The sequence below is a fragment of the Calliphora vicina genome, chromosome 4, assembly GCF_958450345.1.
Source record: "Calliphora vicina chromosome 4, idCalVici1.1, whole genome shotgun sequence".
Classification (NCBI taxonomy): Eukaryota; Metazoa; Arthropoda; class Insecta; order Diptera; family Calliphoridae; genus Calliphora; species Calliphora vicina.
In genome coordinates this window covers 105,701,669-105,728,409 of record NC_088783.1, presented here as the reverse complement: position 1 = coordinate 105,728,409, position 26,741 = coordinate 105,701,669, and the positions used below count along the sequence as shown (strand labels likewise).

The following is a 26,741-nucleotide window of genomic DNA, read 5'->3' as shown; positions in this document are numbered from 1 at the left end:
AATAGGAAATGCCCATAGGACTCAAAAAGGTTATGTGTTTAGCGAATATAGTAAAAATTGGAAGATCCAAGATTAAAAACTTGTGTTTTTTCTGTGTTCTTTGGTGGCGTTCATGATATAGTAAATATATTGAAATGGAAAACCTACTAAATTTTAATATATCATTAGAAATATATATTTATATTTGATAAAAGGTCATATTTTTGAAAACAAAAATTACAGAATGTAGTTTTAAAAATGTTTCCATTGTTTCACTCACTGTAGAAGGATTTTCTTTTGCAAAATATTGCTTCAAATGAATTGTGCAATCTTCAAACGTTATGCAATTATATTACTTAAGGTAGGGTCACACATGACAAATATTTGACGAAAAAAACGTAACCACTAAATAAAATACATTTGAATTCATTTATTTATTTCAAAAACTTATTTTACTTAGTATGATTCAAAACAAAAAATTTAGTTTTGTTTTATTTGATGCTGTTTGATCTTACAAAACACTTGTAAGAGTAAACACGTCAAACAAATATGTACTAAAAAAAGTGGTTACGCTTTTTTGAGCAAATATTTGTCATGTGTGACCCTACCTTTAGAGGAAAAATCAAAACTTTGCCATTCTACATTTAATTTATGTGAATGCTTTTCACTTAACAATGTTATTTTAAATGATTTGCAAGCCCTAGAACAAACGATCGATCAACTTGATTTGAATTGTTATCATTTTTACTTTTGAAATTGTTAAATTATTTAGAAATTGTTTAAATAAAATCTCTTTTCATGTAAAATTATATTATTATTGCAAAATATATTAGAATGTCCCCAAAATAAAGTTATTATTCATATTTCAATTTTATTTGAATGAAAAAATAGTTAATATAACCCTAAATTTCCTAATCTGGCATTACTGCTTGCCATTTAACCGTTATATTTAATAATCATTACTCATTCGTTGTTTTTGTTTACTAAAATGCATGGTTTTATATGGACAACAACAACAATAGCAAAAATTCCCCAAAGTTTCCCTCTATTATTTTCACAAACACACCACACATTTACTCACATACATACATATGTATGCAAAACAATAAAAGAGAAAGAAATTGACAACAACGACAAACATCTCCAAACTCAAAACAAAACATAACAGTGGCTTGTGGTTTTTGTTGTTAAGTTTTTCTTTTTGTTTTATTGTTGGATTTTCTATAAAAAATTTATTTAATTTGTAATATGTAGGTATGTGTGTTTTATTGTTGTTTATGATGGTTTTTTATAGGTTTTTTTTTGTATAGAATCAGTAAGTTTATAAGTATGTAAGATTTAGATAGAAAATCATTATTTTTTGAATTTTTTTATAATTTAAAAGGAAAAATTTATATATTTACATATGAAGCTTTGTGTTGGTACTTTTTTCGTGTTGTTTTTGTTGTTGTTCAATCCGGTGTGTATAGATTTTGTCACGCATGCAAGCGTAACGGGTACATTGTAATAGCGACAGCGTTTTTATGACGTTTGCTAGCAAAAAACAGTGGGGCGGGTTTGGAAAATAAATGGAAACAATAATTTTTTCTGTGTCATAACTTTTGGAAGTCAATTTAGAAAACTATAACTTACATTTTTTAAATTGAATCTGATTCTTAAGGTAATCTGTGTTATAGGTATAGAAAATTGAGGAGGTTGCGACACATATTTCAGCATAACTCGAGAACCATTTGTATGATTTGCTTAAAAATAATAGGAACAATTTTGATTTTAAATTACCTGCGAGTTATAATAATATTATTCTTAGCTTAAAAGCTTGAACGAAAAAAAATCATTGAAAAATTTAAAATTAAAATTTAAAAAAAATTTTCCAAAATCTAAAACGAGCAAAACTCACATACGTACAAATCGAAACATACTGTATTAATTCAAAGATTTTACTCCCAAAAAAAGTTTCAAATCTCAACATTTCTTTAGCCATCATGACCCACTGTGTATCAACATTATTTTTGGACTTGGAACATGTGTAAATGAAACTTTACTCTCCTTTCTGAGTGTTCGTTATGCTTGACAATAGGCTTAAATAAGGGGAAAAAGGGGGTTGTTATTGTATAAGTTTTAACTTGATTTTCAAACCCCTGATAAGCACGAACAGGTACTGAAATCATTAAAACCATATCAAACATTTTTTTTTGTTAAAAAGACACACAATAACAAAATTGAGGACATTTTTGTTAAATAAATACAAATTACAACATTTTTGATGTTTTTCTTTAAATTTTTTATTTATTTTTTTGCACAAAAATATGAAAATTCATGAGGAATTTTTTTGTGTTTAAATTTTGTACGACGACTGCATTTAAAAGTAAGTAACTCATACGCAACCCATAGACAATGGCAACAACTATAACAAAATGGATTTACCAATCATCAGTCAAACTAACAACCACAAAATTAACAAACCAACAACAATAACGAATGCTATAGTTGCCATACACCCATGAAATGAATGAATGAAAATTGAATGGAGCAAACACTAAAAAAAATAAAGAAAAATGCCAACGTTCAAGCTCATTGTAGATAAAATGCAAGGCTAACTTAAAAGTTATTTCAAAATCTAATAAATTAAAAACACATTTATTAAAATAACTTTTAAACACTGAACTTTTTTATCAAGATTTATACTATATCTAATGAAAATGCCTGGAAATATTTCAAAGTTTGCTAAAAATTCTAATAAAGTGCAACTTACTCGAAATTATACTGTTTTTAAAAGAATAATTAAAAAATTTAAAATGCCTTTTTATATTCACCTCGTATTCCCCAGTCTAGAGTTTTAATTTCAATTCTTTTAGTACAAGTTACATTGTTATTTTTTCTATATAAACTATCGTGTTAAACAATTTTTTTGAACGAAATTGAACAAAAAAAAAATTGATAATACATAGTTATAAAGGCCCAAAAAACCAGTTGGTTATGCAGCGATGCATTACAATGCACATCCACAGCACTACATACCCAACCACTCTTCATCCACCATATTTCCATCATAAACACACAAACTCACCCGAATAACTTACTCACTCAGTCTTACAGACAGCTCCAACTCAATGCATTTGCTTTTTGATTGTAGAACATTATTGTAAACATATTTTGTCTGTTGTTTTTGTTGTTGTTATTCCAATATATTGGCAAAAAAAAAAAACATACCAACGAACAACAACAAATAAATAAATTAGAAAAATTTATTTAAGAATGAATTTTAATTCCTTTATATTCCACTGTGTTTCATTCCACTAGCTAAATAATGAGAATAGGAGAGAGAGTGAGAGACAATGAAACACAAAGAGTGTTACCAACTGGGTAGAGTTTTTTTTAGCAGTGCAAAATACAATGAATCAATGGTGATAACAAAGAAGGTTAAAAAAGCTTTTTTATTTGTTAAAAAAAAACCGCGTTATTGTTTTGTTTTAAACTAAGTTGTAAATAGCAATAATAAATAAGCTATTAATGTATATAATATATTTAAGAAAACAGTTTATTAGTTTTAACAGTAGTTTACGAAATAAAGTCTTTTTAAAAAAAACTTCAAAGCTTTTTGTTTCACTTGGGGGTAATAAGAATATATATTATGATACTTTCGAAGGCTTTGATATTAAACACAAGAAATCTTTGTGCAAAACATCTACTATTATTCAGTGGGAATCCTCATAACTAGATTAGTTAGATATAACTCAGCAGTTCTAGGAGACAGTACCGAACTATTGATTTTACCCATCATTTAGGGAGCTTACTTCTTTAACTACTAGTTACTTCTTTAACACGGGCATGTCCTAAGCAGGGCGTCAATTGTCTGTTTTTTATTATAATGGGACTGTCTAATAGCTGGTCCAAAGTAGGCAACACATTGGCTTCACATACTGGTTACATATCGTCAGTTACCTTACTAGCTTTTTAACTGGTTACTTGATTAGCTACATGACTAGTTATTTTAACACGTGCAAGTCCTAAGCGGGGGGTCAATTGACCAGTTTGATTACAATGTGACTATCTGATAGCTGATCGAAAGTAGTCAACGCTTCTGGTGGGTAAAATAAAGTGCAGTACAAAAAGAAAGTTTGAAGTGACTTCACCATAGGTTACTAAGAGACACTAAAGTTACTACTGACTTCAGTATATTTAAGCAAAAATAAAAATAAACTGTATGAGAATTATACCAACACAATTTGTATAAAACCAGTTTGTAAGAATTACTCACAAAACGTTTAAAGTCACTACAATCCAGATTACTTAGATACACTTAAGTGGCAATTATCTTCAAGCTAGATTACTTGGGATTTATAAAGTAACCAATTGTCTTCTCTATGCACTACAAAGTGGCAATTACTGTATTTAAGGGCTGGGAAAAGTCTAAAGCTAGATCTTTAAAAATTTATTGTTTTAGAATAAAGCTGTAAAGTAATGTTAAATTTTTGCATTAATCGTCGGTAAATTTTAGCTCCAATCGTAGGTCTTCATGCAGTTCAATTTTAGCTTTAATTGTAGGTCTTTATGTAGTTTAATTTTAGCTTCAATTATAGGGCTCTAGTTTAATTAAATTTTGGCTTCATTCATAGGTCTTCATGCAGTTAAATTTTAGCTTCAACCGTAGATCTTTATGTAATTAAATTTTAGTTTCAAAAGTAGGATTTTCTGTAGTTCATTTTTAGCTTCAATCGTAGGTCCTTATGTAGTTAAATTTTAGCTCCAATATAAGGACTTTCTGTAGTTAAATTTTAGCTTCATTTGTAGGTCTCCATTTAGTTCAATTTTGGATTCAATTATAGGTCTCTATGTAGTTCAATTTTAGTTTCAATCATTGGTAACTATATAGTTCAATTTTCGCTTCAATCGTAGGTCCTTATGTAGTTAAATTTTAGCTTAAATTGTAGGTCTTCCTGTAGTTCAATTTTCGCTTCAATCTTAGGTCCTTATGTAGTTAAATTTTAGCTTCAATATAAGCACTTGCTGTAGTTAAATTTTAGCTTAAATTGTAGGTCTTCCTGTAGTTCAATTTTAGCTTCAATCGTAGGTTCTTATGTAGTTCAATTTTAGCTTCAATATAAGGACTTTCTGTAGTTAAATTTTAACTTCAATTATTGGTCTCAATTTTAGATTCAGTTATAGGTCTTTATGTAGATCAATTTTCGCTTCAATCGTAGGTCTTGATGCACTTCAATTTTAGCTTCAATTATATGTCTCCTTGTAGTTAAATTTTACTTTAATTATGGGCCTCTATGTAGTTAAATTTTATCTTCAATCGTAGATCTTTATGTAGTTAAATTTTAACTTCAATTATAGGTCTCTATGTAGTTAAATTTTAGACTCAATCGTAGATCCTTATATAGTTAAATTTTAGCTTCAATTATATGTCCTTATGAAGTTAAATTTTAGCTTCAATTATACGTCTTTATGTAGTTAAATTTTAGCCTCAATCGTACATCTTTATGTAGTTAAATTTTAGGTTCTATTATAGGTCTTTATTTCTAGGCGATAAGTTATTTAAAATAATCTTCAAAAGCCCCCAAAAAATAAGATTGATGAGCTCCAATCAGGCGATCTTGTTGGAACTGCACGTCCTCCATTACCAATTATTTGATTTACATTAATAAAAACAGGTGAATCATGGTTCTGTATCGCTCATAAGTCACAAAAAATGTGTTACCATTCCAAAAAAGGTTAGATAACAACTCCTGCGCAAATGACGTATCGTGCAGATACTACGAGGTTTATTTGATTATTTTATTTAACTCAAAGATACTGCATTTTTACGAACCTACCTTCAGATTTTAATAGTTAACTAATTTTCCACTTGTTGGCTAAACGCAACCATTCCGTAAAATAGTGAAGCCATCACAACTGATAAATTGTTAACATTCGACCTAAAGCATACACTTAAACATTTAAAGCAAAACCCATCTCATTTTATATAATTAATTATTCAAATTCAATTGTTTCAATTTCTGAGTTATCGGTGTTTATCCGAGCTTGTATTAATTCCCAATTTCTCATAATTTAATAAGAATTATAACTAATTAATTATTTAATAAATCTGTAAGTCTCTCTTGAAACCAACTTAGGCATTTTTGTATAAAGTTTTTCAAAATCTAGATCTATTTGCAATAATCGGTTCATTTCATAAAGAAATACTATTTTATTTGTGTTAGAAATCGAGAAATAAATAATTTATGCTTCGTTTATGGATTAAAATTCAATATTAATACTCTTCAATTAATATCCATTACATTTATTGTCGAAATTCTTTTAAATGATTTGTTATTCGTCTACTGGTGTTGAATTTCATAGAAAATAATAAGAAATGGATTTAAAAATTATTGTTGCAATCGATCAAAATTTATCACAAATCGATCACAACCTAACATACAATTAAAAAAAAACAGGTTTCAAAATCACCATAAAAAGGTTTTTTTAATTAATAAACTTTTTTTATTACGTGTAACATACATACTTATAAAAGATAATTTAAAAATAATTCAATTTGTCTTTAAAACCGGAAAATTTACAAGAAAATCTATTATTTTCTTCAATTAAATGCATCATTTTATAAGTTTGCTTTAAATCAGCTGAATTTTAAGAGTTTACTGAAAACATCAATTGGCAACACTGCTTTAATTACGGCTCTTTCTCTCTCTCTCTCTCTCTCTCTGTACTTAAACAAGTGGGAACACTTTGTGACGTAGCAATTTGTGATGATGATGAATTTCAAAGTTTGTTGCTTTTACATGCGTTTTTCAACACATATGTATGTATGATTCTTGGGGAGGGGGGCCAGAACAGCAGCAGCAGCAGCAACAACAACAAACACAGTGTTTACAATAACAAAAACCTGCACTAAACACACACAGTGTGTTTTTGCCTTCAAAGTTTAAGCACAATATTTTGTTTTAGTTTACATTTAGCTGCCGGCCCAAACGGTTTTAACGGGTAGAAAAGCGTACAAAGGAATTTTCGATTAAAAACGAATGCGAATGTGATTTTAATGTTTTGTTTTTTATTTTAATATTTAAATAAGAAAACACGCGTATTTTAACGGTTTGAAATTCGTTTAATAATTTTGTGGATTTTTTTGGTGTGTGTTTATACATATATAAATTTATGAATATTTATAATTTTATAGTATGTAATTTAAAAAAATAAAGAAAAACCCAAGAAAAGTATATAAAACATAACAAAAATAGATCACTGATCTAATGCGAAAAAAATAAAGAATTATGAATACAAAAAAAATAATATAAGCTAATTTTGTTTTATATTAATAAAGAAAAATATGTATGAACATTTTGAAAAGTATATTAAAATAAAACAAAAGCAATTTAAATGAAAACAAGAAATTGATGTGTTTAACAGAAAGAAAGAAATAAAAATTAATATAAACATTTTATTAATATTTATTTACTTACGTAGATATGTGTAGGCGGGCATACAATTGTTATTGTTAAGAAAAAAGAATAAATAGAATTGTATACAAATGTTATTTGAATCTTTGGAAAACTTGTAAAGAAAACACAACAAATATGTTTTGTATAGTAGTTTCTAGTAGAATAAAACGCAAAATAACAACATTGTAACGGTATTTTTACGCCAACACAAGAAAAACAATAACATTTACCATAAAAAGTAAACAAAAACAATGTCTTTTTTCGCTCTAAAATTTACAACAATATGAAACTAAGAAGAAGAATAAGAATTAGTTGTCAAACAATCAAACCAAACTTTAAATGTTTTTTATACCTATACCGGAAATCGCCAAAACTTAAATTTTCTTTATTATTAAACCATTAAAGCGGAAATTTAACTTTTTCTTAAATTATTTAAACGAAAAGCTTTAAATCATATAAAAAAGAAACAAAAGTTCTCAATTCTACTGCCTTAAATATTATTCTATATGTTTTTATTGTTTTTTTTGGTTAATTTGTTTTATCTTTTGTTTTCTCTCTCTCTCTAATTTTAATACTCCAAAATTTAAGTCGGTCATTTAACGGTTTATATTGTTTTGTGTGTGTTTATATTGTTTCTTCTTTGAATAATTTCTTGTGTTTCTTATTTTTCGGTGTTTCTTTTGATTTATCTATTAAATGTTGAAATAAATTTCAATTTTCTAAAAAATTAATTGTTTAATGTTTAAAGCAGATTATATGTTTGCGTGTGCCAACTTGTGTAACTTTAACAAAAAGAAATTATATCTGTTTCTCTATCACTATAAAAAAATTGGGTGCTTATTATTATTAAGTGATTGCGCTTTAATTTTTGGCATAATTATTGGATTATTAAACATTTGTTGGATTATTTTACAAATACATTGTAATATTGGTAAGTTTTATTCAAGTTTTTTATTAAATTTTTAAACGCCAAAGTTGATTTTTTGCAAAAATAATAAGAAAGCTTTTCTAAATAAAAATAATAGACTCTCTCCTTCAAAAATTTAACATCTTAGCTGACCTTTCATCTGAGTCCATATAAAAATAGTTTAAGGTCTTAAGCCAACACAAAATCAGTTTAAATCAGTGATCGGCACAAATAGGCCGCAGGGACCGATGTTAATCGGTTATTTAACTATAAACAATACGAATTCCAACAAAGTTCATAAAAATTAGCAAAAGAAATATTAAAAAATCGCAATGGATAGTCAGATTGCAATAGAGATTGAATGTTTATTATAATCCAAGTTCTATTTATGCCGATCACTGGTTTAAATACTGGAAAAAGATTTAGGAGTATTAAATTGAGGTAAAAATTTCTGTTTAGAAGCCTATTTAATAGCTTTCAGTGCCAGATTTATTTTGAATAAATTGTTTTTAAAACTAGCTTTGAAATTCCAAATTCTCGGAAGCCTAATACACTATTAAGCATAACTCAGTGCTCTTACACAGAGAAAACAGATTCGTGATAGCAACCGAATTTGTTGCCAATCGAATAATTCGGTTGCACACATAGAATTTTCCAGTTCTAACAACAGAAAGTCAGTTGATAAAGAAGAATTTCAGTTTAGGGAAACAAACTTTAGTTATCCCTTCCAAAATATTGTAGCCACAACTGTAAAATTCGGTCACTAAAACAGAATCATTCGATTGGCAACAAATTCCGTTGCTATCACGAATCTGTTGTCTCTGTGTAGTAATTCAATTTATGCCTAAGAACAAACATTTTTGACCAGACTCTCAGAATTTTAAACTTCGAATCAAATTTCATAGTGATCATGCTAGTCAATATAACAAAGATATAAATTATTTTTAAATTCTTATTAAATACTGTTACAAATAATATATCCTCACTTAACCACAACATGCAAAATACCATACCAGGGCTTCTGAGAGCCCAAATGCTCTAACCAAGAAAATGAGTCTTTTGAAAATACAAAAATTAATAGACTCCTCCTCGAAAAGAGGAGATATAGATGAGATTTTCAACATAACAGATCTCCTGCTGCTAAGCAGAGGCTGTCAACTGCAAGTAAGAAACTAAAAAGAGCCCTTTATTCGGTAGAGGATCGCAGAAATCGAAACTATATTGAAAGTTTAACCAGTACTAAGAAAAAAAACTTCTAACTTTGGAAGGCAACTAAGAACATTAAGCCACCGGTAGAGGATCAAAGTCCCCCAACAAATAATTTTGTATTAGGGGAGTTACCTGTTCGCATAGAAATATACTCTGAACTAATCAATGTTAGTCTAGAAAATGTCCCGAAAAATATAAAAGACAATCTTAACATAAAAAAGCTTCAGGTTATGATTTAATTACACCTTCCATGATTGAAAACGTACCAGATGTGTCAATTGTTGCACTCACAGTATATTTCAATGCGATTTTGTCTCTAAGAGATTTTCCGACGGATTGGAAAGTTTCTCAAATTATGATACCGATCCAAGGAAAGCATTTGACATTGCCATCATCCTACATACCGATAAACTTATTGACATGTTTGGAGAAAATAATCCAAAGAAAAATTTTAACATTCTTAAATAGTCTAATGTTTTGACTTGCAGATCATCAATTCGGATTCCGTGAGCATCAGGGAACAATTGAGCATGTTAAAAAGTACTGTTCGGAATTAATCATTTCCACTTTTGCAGTGCCATCTGCAATTCTTAGTTCTCATATGAAAACAAATACAATGATAAGGCCTAATAGATTTCCTAGATCATATCTGGCTATATCCCCCACTTAATCATGGTATCTTTCTCCTAGCAATTTAGCCTGAGACCCTGAGAGCCTAGGACAGTTGCCCGGAATATGTTCCAATGTTTCTAGTTACTCACTATCCTAGCACAACCTACAGAAGTTCTGTTCTCCCTATTCCATTTACCAATGAAGGCTCCAATTGAACAGTGCCCGGTTATCTCTCCTACTAAATACCTGGTTGCCTATGCAACCAACTTTGGACAAATAGCTCTGGACACCCTGCAATGCATCAAACTACACCAGGATTGGTTCATAGAGTCCCGGAATATTTCGAAGATCAACCTATAGTCGTGGCATGTAGGAGGTTTAGCCTCCCATTTCCTATTAATATGGTCCAGATCCGAAACTTATCTGGCGAATTCATTAAGGCTCCAATTGAGCTGTGCCCGGCTATCTCTCCTACTAAAGACCTGAGACTATTCCTATCCAACCCAATTAGTAATCTGGTTGCTTTGGCATCCCTGGACACACTGCAATCCGTCCTACTACAACAGAATTGGTTCGTAGAGTCCCGGAATAATTTGAAGATCAACCTATTGTAGTGGCATATAGGAGGTTTAATCTCCCAGTTCCTATTAATATAGTCCAGATCCGAAACCTATCTGGCGTATTCATTAAGGCTCCAATTGAGTAGTGCCCGGTTATCTCTCCTACTAAAGATCTGAGACTATTCCTATCCCACCCAATTAGTAATCTGGTTGACTTGGCATCCAACTTTGGCCAAATAGCCCTGGACACACTGCAGTCCGTTCTACTACAACATAATTTGTTCGTAGAGTCCCGGAATATTTCGAAGATCAACCTATAGTAGTGGCATATAGAAGGTTTAACCTCCCAGTTCCTATTAATATAGTCCAGATCCGAAACCTATCTGGCGAATTCATTAAGGCTCCAATTGAGCAGTGACCGGCTATCTCTCCTACTAAAGACCTGAGACTATTCCTATCCAACCCATTAGTAATCTGGTTGCCTTGGCATCCAACTTTTGCCAAATAGCCCTGGACACACTCCAATTCGTCCAACTACACCAGGTTTGGTTCGTAGAGTCCCGGAATTTTTCGAAGATCAACCTATAGTAGTGGCATGTAGGAGGTTTAACCTCCCAGTTCCTATTAATATAGTCCAGATCCGAAACCTATCTGGCGAATTCATTAAGGCTCCAATTGAGCAGTGCCCGGTTATCTCTCTTACTAAAGTCCTGAGACTATTCTTATCCAACCCAATTAGTAATCTGGTTGCCTTGGCATCCAAATTTGGCCAAAATGCCCTGGACACACTGCAATCCGTCCTACTACAACAGAATTGGTTCGTAGAGTCCCGGAATATTTCGAAGATCAACATATAGAAGTGGAATATAGAAGGTTTAACCTCCCAGTTCCTATTAATATAGTCCAGATCCGAAACCTATGTGGCGAATTCATTAAGGCTCCAATTGCGCTGTGCCCGGTTATATCTCCTACTAAAGACCTGAGACTATTCCTATCCCACCCAATTAGTAATCTGGTTGTCTTGTCATCCAACTTTGGTCAAATAGCCCTTGACACACTGCAATCCGTTCTACTACAACAGATTTGTTTCGTAGAGTCCCGGAATATTTCGAAGATCAACCTATAGTAGTGGCATGTAGGAGGTTTAGCCTCCCAGTTCCTATTAATATAGTCCAGATCCGAAACCTGTCTGGCCAGTTCATCTGAGGGTCAATTATTGTTCTGTGAAACGGTGAAATGAAAAAAACTTTTCATATTCAGCCCCTTGAGATTTTTCCCTTTTCCCATTTTTCCTATTCAAATTCAATGGGAAAAACTCCCGCGGAATTTTTTATTCATAATTGGGCTGATTATCATTTCACAATTACACAAATTGCGATTCCCGTTCTTCAATTTGTTTTATTCAACTTTTTCTTTTCATAGGAAAACATTTGAATGTATTTATAATTTTTTTCACTAAACGAGAATCAGAAACTCTATGAAAATATGAAAAAACTTTTCATTTCACCGTTTCACAAAACCAGAATCGACCCCCTGCTCTTATATTACCCAGTATGTTACAGTGCCCTGGTAACCAACACAATCTGATTGTGTATAGTTCCAATAACGCTTCTAGAACCCTCTTATAGTACATTTCAAAGTCCTCAGTGCTGCCTGACTACATAAATTGTCACTACATATCCCTCTGTGAAGTGTGCCCTTAACTTGGCACCACTCTATTTAGTGGTGTGTGGCAACTTAAAGGCGCTAGAAGAAAAAGTAATGCCAGATTAAAAGTAATAAACCAGGGTTGATTTTTACTATGATTTCATTAAATTTTCAGTTAAAATATTAAAATTAGCCTGGTGTTAATATTGTGTCTCACTGTAATTACTTTTAACAACGCCATATTTTTTTTTTTTTTGTATTTTATTTAAGTAATTACTCCTCTTTATGTAGAAAAATCACGCCATACTTGTTTTGGATTTACATGTCAACAAGTTTTGTACTTGTTGTACTTTTTTTTTTGGCGTTAAAACATGATTTTATTGTTTAGCTTTTAAAAAAAGGCTTTGTATTAAAATGAAAAAAAGAAAAAAAAGTGTCATTTAAGTTAAAATGACTTAAAGTTAATTTAATTAACACTGAACAATAAATGTTATTAAAATCGCACCTTAAAATTTATAAATTAAAGGTTTTTTTCTACAAAAATTATAATGAATAGAATTTGTGTTACAAATTTAAAGAAGATTTATTTATTTATATTTAGCGTTAGGTTTCGTGTAAATTATTAAACCTTGAAAATGTTTCAAATCTAAAAATACTTAATTTTTTCCCATACTCAAATATTTGTTTGAAAATAAATTTTAAGTGGCTGTGTATGCGAAAGTGTATTTACGTTTTTATTACAGCAATTTTCAAATACTAAAGATTTGAAAACGAACTAAGATAAAAATAAAAACGAGTTCATGAAATTTGTTAGCGATGTGCCAGACATTAATAATAGTTGGAAATTTATTGTATTGTTGAGTTACATTACCAACAGTAAAGCCTTAATTAACTGGCTAGGTAAACAGAATTAATTTCAAAGCATTTTTGTTCAATTTTGTTTACACTCCACTGTTTGCCGTCATTTATTTTCTCAGCTGAATGCAAGATATTTAAGATTTCTATATGAAAAACTTGTTTAGTATGTTAATTTCAGTATTATTTTTTTATAATTTTTTCTTATAAGAAAATACGTTTGCATTGCAAGCATTAATTCATTTAAAATGCAAACAATATACAAAACTGAAAAACAGTGTAAAAAATTTACCACAATTTTTAAAAGAAAATATAAATAATATTATGTAAATTGTGTCAATTAAGTTAAAAAAATATTTCTGTATTTAACATAAGATTAACATATTAAGCGTTATTTTAATTAGTGCTTCAAATTAAGGCTTAACATGTTTATCTTTTAAACATATTTATAATTAAAACATTTCAAATAAATTGAATTAAGTTAATATTCAAAAAAATACAAATCACAACATGTCAATTAACTTTGAACAACTCAAACTGACATCCTAGTTGGCAATACTAATTAAAAATGACAGCATTATAAAGCAGAGAGCAAGAAAGAGAAGGAGAGAAACGGGTTAACAGTTTTACTTTCTTTACTTGAACAAGGAGTTCAATAAACTTGTTATTAATACAAATTTATAAGCAAATAAATGATGAACAAAAATAAAAGTGAATTGAAAATTTGGACTTTAATAAAGAAACAGTTAAAAAGGCTAAAAAAGGCTACTTTTTACATCACAAAAACCTCTATTTATTAGAAATTATTAATTTTGATTAATATCTCCCTATAATTGTGTGTCTTCTTGTTATTATCAACAAAATTTTAATATTAATTTTAAACTAATAAATTCCCTTTTATTTGTTAACATATTAAATCAAATTACCATAAATCTCTTTAATATTTTAATACCTTTTTTAAATCTCTGCTCACATATTATGACATCTAGCATTATTAGACAGTGACAGCTACGATTTGTTTTTATCTTAAATACCGTTAAAATGCATTCCTAGTATTCAAGATAAATGCTTATCTTTTTCTACTTTGTTTTGTTCACAATTTTTAAGCCCTTAGGCTGTAAAGAGACTTAAACGATGTATTATAATGAAAAATTCCAAGACTTGTTATGTTTTTATGTAAATACGAGGGCATTAATAAAAGCTAAGACAATAAAATTAAATAATAATTTGTTGGAAGCTGGTATTGATAGGAATAGTCAAGAGATTTTCTGACAATAGAAAAGCTATACTGTGATATTTATAGACTTTTATTTAAAACACAAGATAACAAATGAAAAAACAGTTGAATTGCTTGCCAATCGAAAATCTCTTGAACAAAATTCTTGATATTGTTCTTACTGTTCATTTAAAACAAGTTTTTTTAAATCCCTAATTTAAGAATTGGGAGGAATTTCTCTTTCTGATGATTTAAATTTGCCCGAAATCTCCGAAATCTTAACAATCAGCCCAATTATGAATAAAAAATTCCGCGGGAGTTTGTTCCCCGGAAGTTTTTTCCCATTGAATTTGAATAGGAAAAATGAGAAAAGGGAGTTTTTTCCCTTTTCTCCGGGGAATTTTTATTCAAAATTGGGATGAATAGATGGATGAAAATTGAAGACAATGACTTGGCGAAGCTTAATTCGACTAAATTTTTGATAACAGTGAACTAAATACAAATTCTCCTCCCACTTATACGAGAATTTGGACAACTGAAACGCTTTTAAAAGAAGGTAGCGTTACTCTCCTCTTCAAAAAAGCTAGGTTAGGTAATCAGGCAGCCGTCGAAACCTTGGTTCTTGATCGTTCCCTTTGTGGTGCCTAAGGGGAAAATAGAAACAAAAGAAAAGAAAAGATAAAGAGAAATAAAAGAAGTCAATAGATTGAGTGGGAGTGAAGGTTGCAAGAGAAAAGAGAAAAATGTAGGTAGAAATTGGAGGAGTAAGAGGAGAAGAATTTAAGAAATTCAGCTAACGCAGACCATCATGGGACGGAAACAAAAGATAAAGAAAAGTAAAAGAAGAGGGAAGTCTATAGATTGAGTAGGAGTGAATTTTGCAAGAGAAAAGTTTAGGTAGAAATTGGAGGAGTAAGAGGAGAAGAATTTAAGAATTCAAGGAATTCAGCTAACGCAGACCATCATGGGACAGACTAAGAGGTGCCGTTTGCACCTCTTAGTCTTATCAACCATCTGCTTTCCAATCAACCATCTTATCAACCATCTGCTTTCCAAAAAGGCTAACTTATTGCAGTGCAAGAACTGTAGAGCAATAACTCTGCTCAATTAAATATTAGCCCACATAATCAACAATAGGCTGTCAGAATCTCTAGCACCTAACCTAAGGCAAGAGCAAGCAGGATTTAGAGCCGCGATCGGCAGACATATACTACTACATTTTGCACTTGTATAAGTGTAAGAGCGAAAAAACAAGAAATGAGAAATAGTTTTACTCTCATCTTTACTACAAAACAGGCATGGAAAACTGAACATGTTAACTAACCTATTTGTCTAGCAATTATTGTATATTAAAAAATAATAATTTACAAGAAACTTCTAAAAACCCAATTAAGCATCTAAAGGTGAGAGAAAAAACATTTAAAATAGTTTATAATTCTAAAAACTACTTAATATGTAGTGTAGATGCTAAAAAAGTACAACAATAATATGAATTATCCACCTCTGCATTAACATTTATTCATAAACAAAAGCAAGAAACGAGCGACAACACAACCTTCTTCTGTGACAACTCATATGAGACTGAATTGTGTTTTCTATGCGTGTGAGTAGTCTGTGTAAATTTAGTAACGCCCACAATGCACAGTGCATAGGAGTTGCCGATCCCGGATTTAGAGCAAAAAGTTCAAGTATTGATCATATGAATACCCTGCGCATTATCGTTGAGCAATCAGTGGTGTGCTTCATTCAGTTACATGTGCTTCATTCAGTTCGACAAAGCCTTTGATACAATAAACCAGCGAAATGCAAACTCACACCACTACAGTTTTTAGATATTGTAGTTGTATGAGTTGAGAATTATTCTCTGGCAAAAACAACTAGCTGAAATAATGAAATAAACAAGCATAAAAGCGTAACACAACCTGCTTCTATCAATGCTCATGCGAGACTGACTGTTTTTATACAATGTGTGTGCTTGCGTATATGTGAAAATAAAAACAAGAGAGCTCAATTGAGAGCTCATTGCATTTCGCTGCAATAAACCATAGAGCGATGTGGGGTGTACTGGAATGAAGAGGAGTGTCGGAGAATGTGATTAATGTGGTCAAAGAGCTGTGCAATGAAACTAGTTGTCGGATCATTCACGAGATAGGGTGCCCCGATAGACCAGTCGATAGTGTGCTGAACTATTAATCTGAGGGTTGCGGGTTCGATTCCCGCCAGAGACTCTGAGTGTAACTGCAGACAGGCAAAACGCTTCGCAGTTTGTGTTTGTTTATAAAAAAAAAGATCCTCGAGATCTCGTCTTTACTGTTCAACCTAGGTTAGGTTAGGTTCCATGGGCAGCCACTCGTCAAGGGTCCATTCAAAACTGATCCCATTGTGAAACAGCAGCGTATTTATAATACTTCCGTTGTCTCCGAGTTTAACCTAACACTTGACACAATAAACGGACTGGTGGCCGTCAGAGCTATGTTCTCTCACTTGACACAATAATGAATCATGTAACAACCAACAACACCGGTATTACATGGGGCCTTCATGGTACACTTGAAGGCTTGGACTATGCAGATGACATCTTCTGGTAAACACAAACACTCCCATATCGAGTAAAAATTTCTGAATCTGAAAACCGATAGTAGTTGTCGACTCTATCTGCTATTTGGGAAGTATTATTTTCAGCAATGGTGGAGCAAGTGACGATTAAGATTCCGCATCACAAAAGGTAGAGCATGGTTTGGAATGCTGAAGAAAGTTTTGGCGGTCTGCGTACCAAACTCAAAATATTTTAAGCTTGTGTAAAAAAAACGCTGCCACTAAGGATATAAAGCAACAGATAAACTGCCAATAAAAACGAAACGAAATTCGTCGACATAAATGGAATTGAATTGGCCACACGTTGAGGAAGCCCCCAGACAATGTCACTTGATCAGCATTTGACTCGAACCCGCAGGGTAGCCGAAGAAAATAAACACTGATTTGAATCAAATATTATTTCTTAACAGTGGAGAAAGGAATAATTAAAGGAATTAGTCGGCGAATTGGCATCGTTGTTGGCCAAAGTCGATTGGGATAACAATTCAGTACACATCAAAGGAATCATTGACGATGTTCAATACGGATTTGAATGAATTTTGTATGACTTTGTAGGACATAGTTGTGATTCCTGGCAACAAGCCAAAAATCAAGAAACATTTGAAACCGTATATGTTCTAGGAAAACAACCTTAAATTGTCATAAGTTTGAATCATACTCGTTGCTTTCCAAGAACACATCACTTTGTGGTCGATTGGCCAGTGGACCGTACAATACACTACAGGGAAAATGCATTCTATCTTTAGCCGTACTCTCCGTATGTGGCACATACTTCCCGTTGAAGTCTTTCCTGTCACTGTTCAATGTAGGAAAGTTCAAATCGAATGTCCACAAACGCTATTCCCTCTTTCCTCCCTCCCATAACCAATTTTCCTAGTTCCAACACAATGCATTGCATGAGTAGGAGTCATTCACTGAGTGCTGGTCCATGAAGAAATGGAAAAACAATACACAAAAAAAGTTTCCAGACTTATTGAAAGATTAAAAGAGAAACCAACTAAATATCTTGGAGAGGATAGACTCTTGACTAAAGGGTCACGAAGTGTAAAACTACGAACAAAGTTTGATAAAATTAGGAGACTGGAGAAAGAGAAAGTATCCATTTCCCTGAGAGAAAACATTACGCTGCAAATTATTTTCTGATTTTGGAGAAACTATTTCCAAATCTAAGAAAATGGTTCGGTAATACGATATTTAACTTCTGTGATGAGATCTTCTTTAGGAAAATTGATGTTTTATAAAGTTTTAGTGTCGAATAAGTCAAGACAGTCTCTAGATCCATGGTAGGCGTTCATATTGTTCAGCTTACGATGATTTTCGTCAAACAACCCGAATGTGAACAAAAGAGCGTAATAGAGCGTAAAAATACACACAATTTATTCAGTTTCTTGATGTTGTTGTGGATATTTCATTTTTTACCCAAAAGAGCACACAAATTAAATGCCTCTTTTTGCCTACCAATGCTCTAGATTAAATAGCTCCTGTGAGCATTCTAATATGGTTAAATGTTTTTAAGGATGAAAGCCAAGAAATTCAAAGCCAAGGTGGACCTGTGGTTCAATGTTATAAAAATCACTTTAATTAAAACATTAATTCCTCGACTATTTCCTGTTCTTAAACACAAAGCTATGTCTGCTTTACACACAGCAAGTTTACTTGAAGCAAGGCTCTTCGATTCCCTTTTAAACTTGCTCGTCTGTTTACACACAGCAAGTTTGTGTCCAATTTTGTATGTCAAAACCTAATTGAGGCCATAATGAAAATGAGAAAACAAAAGAGAATTGAAGAGACTTGCCAGTACAAGCAAGTGTGTACCCCTATTCTTTTTTCTTACCACTCTCTCCTATAAACTCAGACTTGCGGCAAGAAAACTTGCACTGTGTAAAAGCAGACTATCGGTTGATAAACCCACATGATCAAATTAAAAGAAGTATAGCAACAAAGAGGAGGAGACAAATCATGGGCAGTCTAATCTTTATCGATCTGTGAAAAAGATCATGAGGAAAGGCAATTTCACCTAGGCTTGAGAAATATTTGAACTGATTCAAACAATATCGCTGCAAATTCTACATATTATCTTCAGATTTTAAATATCCCTGGCTATTTCCTGTTTCCAAACTGAAAACTATGATTAATTGGTTGCTCAACCCACAAGATCATGATATAATTTGAAAAGGAAAAAGCAGAAAAGAGTTGAAAATTCAGGAATCCATACAATATCGCTTCTGCCAATCTATTTTCTATGGCAAATATCATGAGGAGTGTTTCTTTGTATTATTTTAAAAGAACTTTTCTGACTGTCTTCCTAACATGGTTAATAAAACGTGAAATTATTTCTTAAGACTTCTTTTTCACATTAATCATAACTTCTTGTTTGTTTTATTGCATTTTCTTTTTTCTAAGCCCTTTTTTTATAGACACATACTCATTTATACATAAGTAAAGGGTGGTATTTTAAGACCGACACAATTTGAAATTGTAAAAAATAACACAAAAAAGTAAATTTTAATCAAAAACTATTTTTTATTCGAAATATCAGTACAGGTCATTAACATTTGAAAATGATTTCGGGCATATGACCACCGCGTCTGTTCTTGACAAAGCGCATTCTGGACGTCCAATTTTTACCCACTTTTCCAGAACTGCTGACCGTATGTCACAACTAATTCTAACAATGTTGGCCTCCAAGGCGTCAATTGTTGCTGGTTTATCAGCATAAACCAGTGGCTTTACGTGGCACCACAGCAAATAATCGCTCGACCTTGGAGGACAATTGATAGGTCTATTAATCGAAATCAAGTTATCGCCTGATTTTGATTTCAATAAATTGATGGTTGTGGTAGCCATATGGCATGTAGCGCCATCTTGTTGAAACCACCTCTTGCCCGGATGAATGTCATCCATATTTTTCAAACAACAAATCATGGATCATGGTGCGGAAACGATATCTATTGACTGTAACTCGAGCTCCGGCTTCATTTTTGAGGGAATAAGGTCCGATAATACCACTAGCGAGTAAACAGCACCAAACGGTGCATTTTTCTGGATGTAATGGAGTCTGTAGGATCTGTTGTGGATTGGTTTCACTCTATATGCGGTAATTTTGTTCATTTTGCGATAAAACAGTCGTCTATCAATTTCACGTGGCCCCACAGGAAATAATCGAAAGTTGTTAAATCGCTCGACCTTGGAGGCCAATTGATAGGTCTATTAATCGAAATCAAGTTATCGCCTGATTTTGATTTCAATAAATTGATGGTTATGGTAGCCGTATGGCATGTAGCGCCATCTTGTTGAAACCACCTCTCGTCCTGATCAATGTCATCCTGATTTTCAGACAACAAATCATTGATCATGGTGCGGTAATGATTCTTATTGAACGTAACTCGAGCTCCGGCTTCATTTTTGAGGAAATAAAGTCCGATGATGCCACTAGTGAGTAAAATGTACCAAAAAGTGAATTTTTCTGGATGTAATGGAGTCTGTAGGATCTGTTGTGGATTGGTTTCACTCTGTATGCGGTAATTTTGTTCATTTTGCGATAAAAAAAAGTAATCTTTTGTAAGTTGCTCGAATCGATGACTGATTTTCAAAGTAAATTTGGATAATTTGGTAGCCTTTTTCAAGCATAAATCTATTCATAATGATTTGCCAGAGTTTACTGATCATAAATGTTAAAAAGTGAGCTTAGTGTGACTGTTTGTTTGACAGTTAACCCCTTTGTAAGTTCTATGGGGCTTAAAAAACACCCTTTTTATTGTACATGAGTATTAAACTTCTTCTTCTATTAGAGCCAGTCTTTGTTTTATTGTTGTTTATTAGCTTATTTACAATATTGCATCATTTTTAAACATACAATCATTGTTATTGTACCGTTCATTGTATTCATTTACAAAAAAAAGTGCGTTGGTAACAGTTATTATTGTGGCACCTTTTTCTCTCTCTAAAAAACACAAAATTACTTAAACATATGCACAGTTTTACATTAAAACTAATTTACATATTCATAAACACAAACATTCTTACTTACATGCAAGTACTATATACATTTGTACCAGCGAAATGCAATGAGCTCTCAAATGAGCTCTCTTGTTTTTATTTTCACATGTACGCAAGCACACACATTGTATAAAAACAGTCAGTCTCGCATGAACATTGATAGAAGCAGGTTGTGTTACGCTTTTATGCTTGTTTATTTCATTATTTCAGCTATTTGTTTTTGTTTTTGCCAGAGAATAATTCTCAACTCATACAACTACAATATCTAAAAACTGTAGTGGTGTGAGTTTGCATTTCGCTGATTTGTACATACATACATATGTATGTAAGTATGTAATTTATTCTCTAAATATTAAGAGTTTTACCTTATAGAGAGAGAGTTTTTATCCAATGTTGTACTACTAAGAATCAGTATTGCCCACTTGTCTTTTATGCTTGAATACTTTGGTTGTTGTTGTAGTTGTTATTGTAGCTGTATATAAAGCAGCGAAATGCAAACTCACACCACTACAGTTTTTAGATATTGTAGTTGTATGAGTTGAGAATTATTCTCTGGCAAAAACAAAAACAAATAGCTGAAATAATGAAATAAACAAGCATAAAAGCGTAACACAACCTGCTTCTATCAATGTTCATGCGAGACTGACTGTTTTTATACAATGTGTGTGCTTGCGTACATGTGAAAATAAAAACAAGAGAGCTCATTTGAGAGCTCATTGCATTTCGCTGATATAAAGAGAATGTGTAGTAAACAAACATATTTCTTCTTTTTATTTTGCTACCTCATGAGTGTTGCTACTTTGACTTCCTAAAGAGTTCATTAGCATGTTTTTTTTCGTCTTCTTCTTCTGATTTTAATGCTTATTTATGAGTTCCCTTTGCCTCTGTCTCTGTTTGTCTACTCCTAAAGTATAAATTTTACTTTGTTGTCTGTTAAAGTAAATTTTTTTTTGCTGACTATTGATGTTTTTTTTTGTTGTTTATAATTTAACATTTTTTTTGTTATAATCTTTCATTTGTTCTATATATTTTTTACGTGTAAATAAATGGCAAAAAACAACACCTGTTCAATGTTAGGAAATTCACAAAATCAAACAAAATAATGAAACAAAATTTTATAAATTTCGCAAGAATGCCGTATATGTATAATGAAATTTAAATTTTGAGAATTATTTACATGATGTAAACAATGTAAAAATATTAAGTAATTTAGGTAAATAAGAATAAATTTAAAAAAATATATAAAAAGCCGGCTAGATTTAAAGATAACTGGTAAACTTTTATTAAAATTAAAACAAAATCCTTAAAATTGTTTCAATTTACCATTATTTAATTCAGGTAAACTAAGAAAATAATGAAGTTTTCAGACATTTTAATAAAAAACCTAGCATTTTGAAAATTATTGACATTTTGTAAATAATGTAAAGAATTAATTAAATAAGTTAAGGGACATTTATTTTCAGAATGAGAGTACAATAACTAGGAGTACTTCAGATTTTGCATAAAATCTTTTACATTTTTTACACAATTTCATATAAATGTACAAGATTTTTAATTGTTTACATAGGGTAAACAATGTAAATAATTAAATAACATATTTAATTCATTATTTTTTAGTAATAACACAAAAAATCAAAGAAAAATAAAATTTTTTTAATTATTTACCTTATGTAAATAATGTAAAGAATGAAATTTTCTAGGTAAATAACAGAAAATATAAAGAAAAATGTATGAAATCAGCTGCATTTCAATAAATTTATTAAAATCTCTTAAAAATTTTAAAAGAATTCGCAGAAATCTAAACGTTAGTCTATTGTTTACATAGGGTAAACAATGCTAATAATATACAAAAGTTTAATTTAGCAATTTTCCAAGAAAATAACAGAAAATAAGAAGAACAAAATATGAAATCAGCTGCATTTGAAAACATTTATTAAAATCTCTTAAAAATTTAAAAAAAAATCGGAGAAATCTTAACATTAGTCTATTGTTTACATAGGGTAAACAATGTAAAGAATACAAAAATAGTTAATTTTGCTGTATTAATTGTTGGTTAAAAAAGTCAAATTGAAAAATTACATTTTTCACAATTGTTGACATGGTGTAAATAATGTAAATAATTAAGTTAACATGAAAAGTGATAGAAATTTTCACAAACCACAACAAAAACATTAGTTGCTTAAGGTTTTGAGCAAAATTCTTTAAAATTTTCTTCGAATTTCTTTGCAATTTACAAGATTTCCAATTGTTTACATAGAGTAAACAATGTAACTAATGTGTAAAATATTTATTTCTTTGTATTTTTTCTACAAAAGACAAAAAATCTAATGCAAATACATTTTTTTTTAATTGTTTACCTTAGGTAAATAATGTAAAGAATTAAATTTTCTGGGTAAATAATAGAAAATATGAAGAAAAAAGTATGAACTCAGCTGTATTTAAAAGCATTTATTCATATCTCTTAACAATTTTAAAGAATTTCATAGAAATCTAAACTTTATTATATTGTTTACATGGGGTAAATAATGTAAATATTGTAAAAAAGTTAAATTTAGAAATATTAATAGTTAATATTGAAATATAAAAATGTAAAATTGAAAAATTACATTTTTCACAATTGTTGAGATGGTGTAAATAATGTAAATAATTAAGTGATAGAAATTTTCACAAAAACATTAGTTGCTTAAGGTTTTGTACAAACATTTTTTAAAATTTTCAAAGAATTTCTTTTAAATTTACAAGATTTTCAATTTTTAATTGTTTACCTTATGTAAATAATGAAATTTTCTAGGTAAATAATAGGAACTATGAATAAAAAAGTATGAAATCAGCTGCATTTCAAAGCATTCTTTAAAATTTTCAAAGAATTTCTTTCAAATTTACAAGATTTTAAACTTTTAATTCTTTACCTTATGTAAATAATGAAATTTTCCTAGATTAATCTCATCTGTCTATGAAGAAAACAGTATGAAATCATCTGCATTTCAAAGCATTTATCTGTTTAAAATTTGGCGAAAATTCGTAAAAATTTTAAAGATTTTCTATTTTTTACATAGAGTAAACAATGTAAATAATGTAAAAAATTTTAATTTAGCAATATTAATTGTTGGTTTATAAAGTCAAACTAAAAAATGTGATTGTTCGTTTTGACATGATGTAAACAATGTAAAGAATTGGGTAAATCAGATGAATGATAGACAAGTTTCAAAAACTAGACAAAAACTAACAAAATTTTCAAAAGAAAATCCATAAAAATGTACAACATTTCTCTACATTATGCTTCTACAACAATTCCCTGTTTCTTAAACTCAAGAAATCATACATTATTTAAAAGTCATGATGAAAAGTGAATAATGTTCTATTTTACCTAGAAAACAAAGAGTTTAAAGTTTTAAAAATTCTTAAATTGATAACAAAGAAAAGTGTCTAATCATGTTTACATACATTTCCTTATAACAAACTTTTAAAATCTTAAAATCATAAAAAATGCTTAACTACCATCTTTATGTTAAAACTAAAAGGTATCTTCTTGCTTGAAAATGACTTTTCACATTAATTTTCCCTTTATGTTTCTCAAAAACTTAATATTTCTAACGCACAATCCAATCAAATAGAAAAAATTCTTGTTTAACAAAGGGAATATGTCAAGTATGGTATGGCAACACTAGTATTTTGAATAAATTCTGAGTGCAACATCATTTATTATGAAAAATCTTTAGTTTTTTCTCCTTTCATCTATGTTTTTCTCATCTTTTTTTTGTTTTGCTTTTTATTACAAATGACAATTAACTCAATTTTCTCGCGTACCACTTAAGTGACAATTTAAAGTTTTTTTTTCAGTTTGTTCTCCCCAAAAAAAATAAAATATGGGGGAAAAAAAGAAAAGTGTCATCTTTGTTCATAATGAGACACCTCATTATAATGAATCTCCACTTCATTGCAGCAGCAGCAGCAGCTAAATAACGGCAGCAACAATGAACAATATAACAAACAACAACAACAATAATATTTTATTGTTGTCTGTCTACTGCAAGTGAATTGTAACAGCATTAAATTACCAACACACACACACACATATAGTACCTAAAAAAGGGGAGTGAAGTGGAGTATAAATTGTTCTACTCTCTCTATCTCTTACTCCCCTTCCTCATAATTCTACTCAATTGGTGGAGAACAATAAACATGATGACGACACTCGTGAGTTTTTGTTGATGTTCTTGTTGTTATTTTTAAAATATTATTTATGCTTCATACCCAGAGTTGTTGTTGTTTTTAAAAATGATGTTAATGTTTTTTTGGGGGTTTATTTTGATGAGCTGCTGTTGTTGTTTTATTTTTACTTAATCGTAAATCCTCGTGTAAACAATATGGTTGTTGTTGCTGTAATTACAATAATGATTTATTTTATTATGATTTTTTGTTGGTTTTCTTTTTTGTTTGTTTTGAAATACTCTTTTTCAATAGTTTACTCTTGCTCCTAGAGAGTGTATATTGTATACATTTATGATATTTATTATGCACTGTTTAAGCACTCAAGTGTTAATAATTTTAAGTAGATGTTTTTTTGTTGTTGTTGTTGTTATTTCGTTTGTCTGTTTTACTGCCATAATAATGATCTGTTACTGGTTAGTGATCAACATCATTATTAACATCATAATGTGGATATACTGAGAAAACAATAACAAAATCATAATATTACACTTGACTAGTGACTGTGTATAGTGTTTCATGATCTGTTATAATTTTAGTTTTAGTTTTAATTTTTATTTTTTTTTTTTTTTAAAAAACTAATTGAGCTTCTTTGTTATATGAGCCGAGAAAGGTAATTTTGTTTTGGAATTTTTTTTAGTTTTATTTTTGGAGGGGTGTATTTTTAAGCAGAGGAAGTAAGCTTTGATGTTGCTTTTTTTGGCTAATTATTTAAAGCAGCTTTAAAAAAAATTATTCAAAACACAAACCGTTAATTTTATGAAAATCAAAAGCAACAAAAAAAAAATAATTAAAATTTACATAAATGTGACCTAAATTTAAAAAAAAAATATTAATTATAATAGAAAATTATACATTACAAAAATGGATTTCATTAAAACGAAACAAAACATAGATGAGCCAAAAACAAAATATTTTGTTGAAAAATTTGTAATTATTTCATAATTTATTAAAAATATATGTGAAATTCTAAAGCCCATTAATCTACAAACTGACTTTTGTGACAAACTGACTTTTCTATAGAAAATTTTGTGACAAACTCAATTTTCTATAGAAAATTTTGTGACAAACTGAATTTTCTATAGAAAATTTTGTGACAAACTGAATTTTCTATAGAAAATTTTGTGACAAACTGAATTTTCTATAAAAAAGTTTGTGACAAACTCAATTTTCTATAGAAAAGTTTGTGACAAACTCAGTTTTCTATAGAAAAGTTTGTGACAAACTCAGTTTTCTATAGAAAAGTTTGTGACAAACTCAATTTTCTATAGAAAAGTTTGTGACAAACTCAATTTTCTATAGAAAAGTTTGTGACAAACTCAATTTTCTATAGAAAAGTTTGTGACAAACTCAGTTTTCTATAGAAAAGTTTGTGACAAACTCAGTTTTCTATAGAAAAGTTTGTGACAAACTCAGTTTTCTATAGAAAAGTTTGTGACAAACTCAGTTTTCTATAGAAAAGTTTGTGACAAACTCAGTTTTCTATAGAAAAGTTTGTGACAAACTCAGTTTTC

At 30.2% G+C, this 26,741-nt stretch overlaps 1 protein-coding gene across 1 annotated transcript in view; it reads left to right on the top strand.

Annotated features, from left to right (window-relative positions):
• Positions 1 to 8,096: 8,096 nt before the first annotated feature.
• The window catches only part of LOC135958846 (PH and SEC7 domain-containing protein-like), a 70,708-nt gene continuing 52,063 nt past the window's right edge, over positions 8,097 to 26,741 (top strand). Inside the window, exon 1 of the mRNA XM_065509770.1 lies at positions 8,097 to 8,349. The gene's annotated coding sequence lies outside the window, so the exon portion shown is untranslated. The remainder of the gene's footprint in view (positions 8,350 to 26,741) is intronic.